The following is a 6,369-nucleotide window of genomic DNA, read 5'->3' as shown; positions in this document are numbered from 1 at the left end:
TTAGAATTTGGTGGTGTCATTAAATCCCAAGAAATGTCATTTTGGGGTCACCGAAGGAAAATTATTGGGGCACATTGTCTCTAAGGAGGGGGTAAGAATAGACCCTGAAAGAATTGAGGCAATAAACAAAGTATCTGAATCAAAGAATGTTAAAGGTATTCAATCCTTTTTAGGCAAAGTAAATTTTGTTAGAAGATTCATTGCAAACTTTGCAGAGATAGTGAAACCCATTGTCAAGTTTCTCAAGAAGGATACCAAGTTTTGTTGGGATCAAGAAGCCTCAAAGGCTTTTGATGAGATTAAAAAGGCCATTTAGGAAGCACCAGTGCTAAAATTTCCTGATTACAGTAAGCCCTTTTCCCTGTTCTCTTTTGCTTCATACCATATAGTAGCTGTAGTATTGTTACAAAAAGATAATGAGGGATATGAACATCCAATAGCTTTCTATAGCAAGTCTTTGCAAGTAGTAGAATTAAAGTATGAAACCATGGAGAAACAAACTTATGCTTTAGTTAAAGTTGTCAAAGCTTTCAGGCCATACCTTGTGAATGCAAAAATCACTACTTATGTCCCACATGCTGCAGTTAAGGATATTTTGTCCCAATCTGAGGTTACGGGAAAAAGGTGTAGATGGATCAATAGAATCCAAGAATTTGACTTGGAAATAAAGATGACCAAATTGGTGAGAGGCCTAGGTCTGGCCAAACTCATGACTGAATCTAATCTTCTAAATGTTGAGGTAAATAATGTTGAAATCAAAAGTACTTCAGTCAGTAGTATTGAAAGGCAACCTTGGTATTCAGAGATAGTCTGATTTCTAAAAGATGCTACATTTTTAGAAGGAATGACACATAATCAGAGAAGAACTCTAAAATTGAAGTCTTAGAAGTATGTTCTCATTCAAGGTGACTTGTTTTGGAGAAACAGAGATGGAGGGTTACTCATGTGTTTAGATGAATTCCAAGCAAAGAAAATGCTGATTGAAATGCATGATGGAATGTGCGGAGGTCATTATTCTACTAGGACAACTACTGGGAAGATAGTCCGAGCTGGGTATTATTGGCCTACCCTATTCAAGGATGCTCATGAATATGTCAGGAGATGTAACCCATGTCAAAGGTTTTCATCCAAATTAAAATATGAAGGATCTCTGCCCTTGAACCCAGTTACAGTGGAAGCACCTTTTGTCCAATGGGGGATAGACTTCATTGGAGAGATTGTTGAGAGATCAGGAAGAGGTCATAGATGGATCATAGTAGCCACTGATTATTTTACTAAATGGATTGAAGCCATTCCCACCAGAAGAGCTACAAGTAATTTTTTTATTGATTTCTTGATGGATTGTATCATAACTAGATTTGGAGTTCCTATGAAATTAGTAATGGACAATGCTATGAGTTTCAGATCAGAAGAGTTTGTCAATTTTTGTACTAGTCATGGGATACTCATGTCTTACTCTTCACCTTATCATCCTCAAGGAAATGGGCAAGCAGAATCCAGTAATAAAAGCTTCTTGAATATTTTTAAAAAAACCTTAGAAGAAAACAAGAGGTCATGGGATCAAAAGTTGAAACTAGCTTTGTGGGCAGATAGAATCACTATCAAGAAGGCCATTGGGATGTCACCATTTGAATTGATATATGGTACACAGGCCAGAGTGCCTGTAAACAATCTTCTTCCAGTGTACAGGTTCTTGCAAGCTAAGGACATGGATTTATCAGAGCCTATGGAGGGCTGAATGATCCAGATGGTCGAAGTGGAAGAGATCAGAGCTCTAGCTCATAAGAGAAATCTGAAGATCCAAATGCAGTCCAAGTACCTTTTTGATAAAAGGACATCATTAAGGAAGTTTCATATTGATGATATTGTTCTTTAGTGGAATGCAAGAGGATAGGACAAGGGAAAGCACAAGAAATTTGAATCATTATGGATTGGCCCTTTTGTGGTTTGTGATCTAAACGGAAAGGATTCTTATTTTGTGAAAAATATGAATGATGAAATATAGGAATTTCTAGTGCATGGACAATTCTTGAAACATTATTTCTCTTGAAGTCCATGCATAGTAGGTCCTTTGTTTGTATATATTTTGTTTGGGTCTATGTTTTGGTCTATTCTCCAAAGTTTTTTTAGTTTCTTGTGTTGACCTTGCGATCAACCATCCCCAGTCAAAGCCGCTATTATCACTATTTAAGAAATGGGTTTTCTTTTCCCATAATTGGCTAAGTTTTTTGAAATTTTGAGTCAAGCACACTATTAACTACTTTAAATCTATGTTAAGTCTTTAAGGGTTTAGGGTTTTTGGTTTTAAATCACTCAAATGTCTGATTAAAACCCTCTGGTTTCTATTCCTACATTACTTTAATTCACTTAAGTAATGGGTCTTGGGGTCATATGGAGTGTTCCCCCTTGTCATTTACCTAGGTGGTCATTAAATAATCGTAAAAGATCATGCCTTATGTCTTTTTCCTTCTAATGTTGTTGGGCCTAGTAAGTGTCATGCAGCTCTTAGATGGATCTACAACATTCACCATTTCATTAGGCGAAGTTGCGAGTGCTTTAAGACTTGTGAAATAGCGAAATGAAAAGCATGTTCAATGGTGTGCATTTGGTCTGGTTTAACGAGATTCCAACTTGCTCAAGATCTAATGGCTGGTGTTGATTCACAGCTGGAACTAGCAAGCAAATTACCTTTCATGAAATGGCGAAAAGGCTTGGTGGGACCTGGCGGTGAAGACTTTTCAAACGGCTAAAAGGTGATCAAGTTCAAGAGAAATCGACGGTTCGCATTGTTTCGTGGCTGATAGATGCTCATGTGTTATGCCCTGCGAAGTAACAAAAGGTTTTTGGCTTGGGAAAAAGAGGTTTATAAAGAGCATAACAGATGCGCAGGTTCCCAAAGATCTAATGGCTAGCATAGCTTCGCAAGGGAGAGATGCTTGAAAGATAGCTTTCACAAAACAGTGAAATGACATGGCATTCCAAGCAAGTAGTCTAGTTGGTTGAGATGGTGAGTAAGATAATGGAATGTGGCAGAAAGTCAAAGTAGTCAACATGTCAGATCTAAGGATTAAAAGGTGGGTCCAAGAGGATGAGTCATGTCACGAGGTGTGAAATGACTTGGCAGATCCACATTGCAAAGATGAAGTGGAATCCGGTGTTTTCTCTCAGCGAATAAAAGGTTGACATGTCAGTTTGGGAATGATTAGACACTAGGTGGATAGAGCTGAGTCAGAGGGCCCACGTCTACCAAACCTTAGTAGGTTGTTAAGCATTGAGCAAGTTAGCTCTAATCTAGGGATCTGCTTGAGTTCGCGAAGGTAAAATGCTCATGCTTCAAAACCTGCAAAATAGCAAAAGGTTTTTGGGGCCTGAAGAACAGATAAAGAATGAAGGTAAAAGAGGATCAACTCCGAAAAGATCCAAGGGCTCGCGTTGTTTCGTTGCTGCAAATTAACTGAGCATTAAGGCCTATGAAATGGCGAAAGAGAAAAGAAGGTTCTTCTTGGCATAAAGCTCGATGGTGACGTGTCGATTGACACGTGGTTTCAAAAGGGATTGAGGGTGCCAAGGTGTAACCGGTCGTTATAAGGGAAGTACGACATGTGGCTGACTCTTAACTAAACTCAAAGAGTTTTCCAAGGCTAATGGCTAAGTGCCACATGGTATTTGGTAACCAGTGGAAGAGCGGGGTAAGTGATGCAAGCATAAAGGTATCACTTAAAGGATGGTCATCTCTGGATTGATCCAACACTTTACATTGTTTCGTGGCCTAAAGTTGGAAGTGGGTTAAGCTATGTGGAATAGTGAAAAACCATTAGCCATCAGGATGAGGAAAGGTTAGTGAAAAGGCTGACTGTCTGGGTAAGAGTTAAAGGCCGGGCGGTTAGAGTCTCATCTAACACCTGGCATAGCTTTGTGAAGGGAAAGTGCTCATGGGATAAAGCTCACAAAATGGTGAAAAAGAGGTAGGGCCCGATTCAAAGGCAGAGATGTTAAGATAGTGTAAAGGCCGATTAAGTCTCATCTGATCAGATGGGTGGTGTGATTTCATTAAGCGAAGTTGCTAGGACATTATGCTCTGCGAAATGGCAAAAGAGAGAAAAGGAAAATAGATAGGCATGTTGTGACCCATTGGAGTGAAAGTTTTGAATTCTTCTATGAATTCAATTCCGAAGGGATGGCCGAAGCATGCGGTATCAATGTCATAGTTAAGAGCCCGATTACCGTATATGATCTCATATCAATTGAATGAAGTTATCATTCTAGAGAATAGTTGCAAAGAAGCGGTTGTAGAGCTAATTTCTTCAGTTGCAGAGCTAATTTCTTCGAGCAAAAAATAGGTTCTCTTATACTCTTGTTTGGCAATCACTTAATAGTGTGTTTTAATTAAGGTCTTGATTTGTCACTGAACAGTTGGGGTTAGTAATTAAATTGTTTGCATAGTTTTTAAGATGGCACCTAAGAGAGAATTCTCAGGAAAGGTTAATTACCAGGAGAGGGCTATCTGTGATTACTTCCTTGAATAGTTAACATTGTCAACTAATGTGGCCGCAAAGGTAAAAGAACTTGTGCCAAGAGCTCCTCGCCTAAAAATAGGGGAGGGATTATATGATAAGGGTAACTAGCTAAGAGACCCTCAAATTGGGTTGTTTGGGTTGGGATTATTTAAAGTTGGATTTGGCATTAGAAACTCCTCAACCCCACAAAACAGTGTTTGGGAGTTGGATGTAGGAAAATTGGCAGTCCCTGGAGTATTCATGGATGTGGATCTCCTAACCCAGATTGCACACAACTATGACCCAATTAAAAGAAGTGTCAAGGATATAAATGGGAAAACCCTCATTGAAATAAATAATGAGGAATTTAGAAATGCTTTTGGGCTTAGTGAATTTACCAATTTTCTAGAGCCTATTAATTTTAAATCACTAGCTCAGGTTTATAGTGTGCAGAGGTACCACCTTAGAAATGGGCCTCTCAAAGAATTCTTTTTGAAGATAGGTGGGTTGAAAGTTGTAGGACCCAATACTGAAGAGCCCTTCTCATTAAATCTGTTCACCCTTAGGGCCAAGGGATTATACTGGTCACTTTGCCAAATTTTAGGAGAGGATGCTGACGCAAATATGCCCACTCATTACATGCTGATGGTTGCTCAAATTTTGAATCCTTCTCTTGCAATGACCTTTGATTATTCTTCCGTTATCACTGATGCTATCCATGAAGGATTGATAGGAATAAAGAATGGGAAGGTAGATAAGCCTTTTGGATGGTATTCCCTCCTCATGCATTTATTTTTATTCAAGGGTGGTGATTATTTTGCAAGTGGAATGGATCTTGTAAAAGAGAAAGATGGAGAAAAGATGCCAGTGTAGTTATGGAGTACAGTGCTATCATGGGATAGAGAACATGCAAGCTTCTTAAAGTTTGATAAGTTTTTTGCATCTAATATTAGGACTCTCCTTTGTTTAAAGAATCCAAGAGTACCCAAGGTTCTTTTCAAATTTTTTTAGGCCAAAAGAGTTTGCAGAGAATATAAAAATTGTCCACAATTGGGGTGATATCTACTTGTACCCTGTCTCCACAGTTTTTGGAGTATATGGTTTCAAAGGCACTCCATTTTTGTTACCCTATCAGGTTCCTCTTAAAGTGGGAATTGCAGAGATCCTCAGGTAGATTGGTGGTTTGCAGGAGGCAAAGTTAATAGGCAGAGGTAAAGGGATCATTTTCCCTACAGTTACCATAGCACACTAATTTGTGATACTTAAAGGAGGTTGGAAGTGTTTTGAAGATTTCCTTCAACCGTATCATTTGTGAATTGCAGTATCCAGGTGTGTCGACCCTAAATATTTCTTCAATGGCATGTTTAGAAAGAGGGCAATATGCAGAGGTAGACCCCATCAATTCCAGTTTCCTGAAGACCTCATTAGGATTGAGTTTGATTTAGATGAGCAAGAGCTGAGGAAGGAAAAGTGGGTGGCTTATAAAAAGGCCTTAGACTTTGTACACCAATTTGATACTAGCTATGACCCTTTTTCTAGCTTTCACCCTTTTGAGGAGAAGATAAAGTTATTGAATCTTTGCTTTGAGGATGTGATGCAAACATTAAAAGAAAAGAGGGAAGTTGTAATTAAAAACAACCCTAAGAAAGAAATATTGGTTCTAAGTAGGTCTGCATCCACTAGAGCAATCCCTCCTGGTGACTACATGTTCCATAAGAAGTCCAATTATAGTGTGTTGATGCCTACAATAAGGGAGCTCTCTACTTCAAAGGGGAAGAGGAAGATACAGGATGTCATTGACATTCAAGATAGCCCAAAGAAACAAAGAGTGGGAAAAAAAATACAATCTGATGAACCTTTGTACTCTCCATCT

This window comes from Cryptomeria japonica, chromosome 7 (assembly GCF_030272615.1).
Source record: "Cryptomeria japonica chromosome 7, Sugi_1.0, whole genome shotgun sequence".
Classification (NCBI taxonomy): Eukaryota; Viridiplantae; Streptophyta; class Pinopsida; order Cupressales; family Cupressaceae; genus Cryptomeria; species Cryptomeria japonica.
This window is presented reverse-complemented; position numbering follows the sequence as displayed.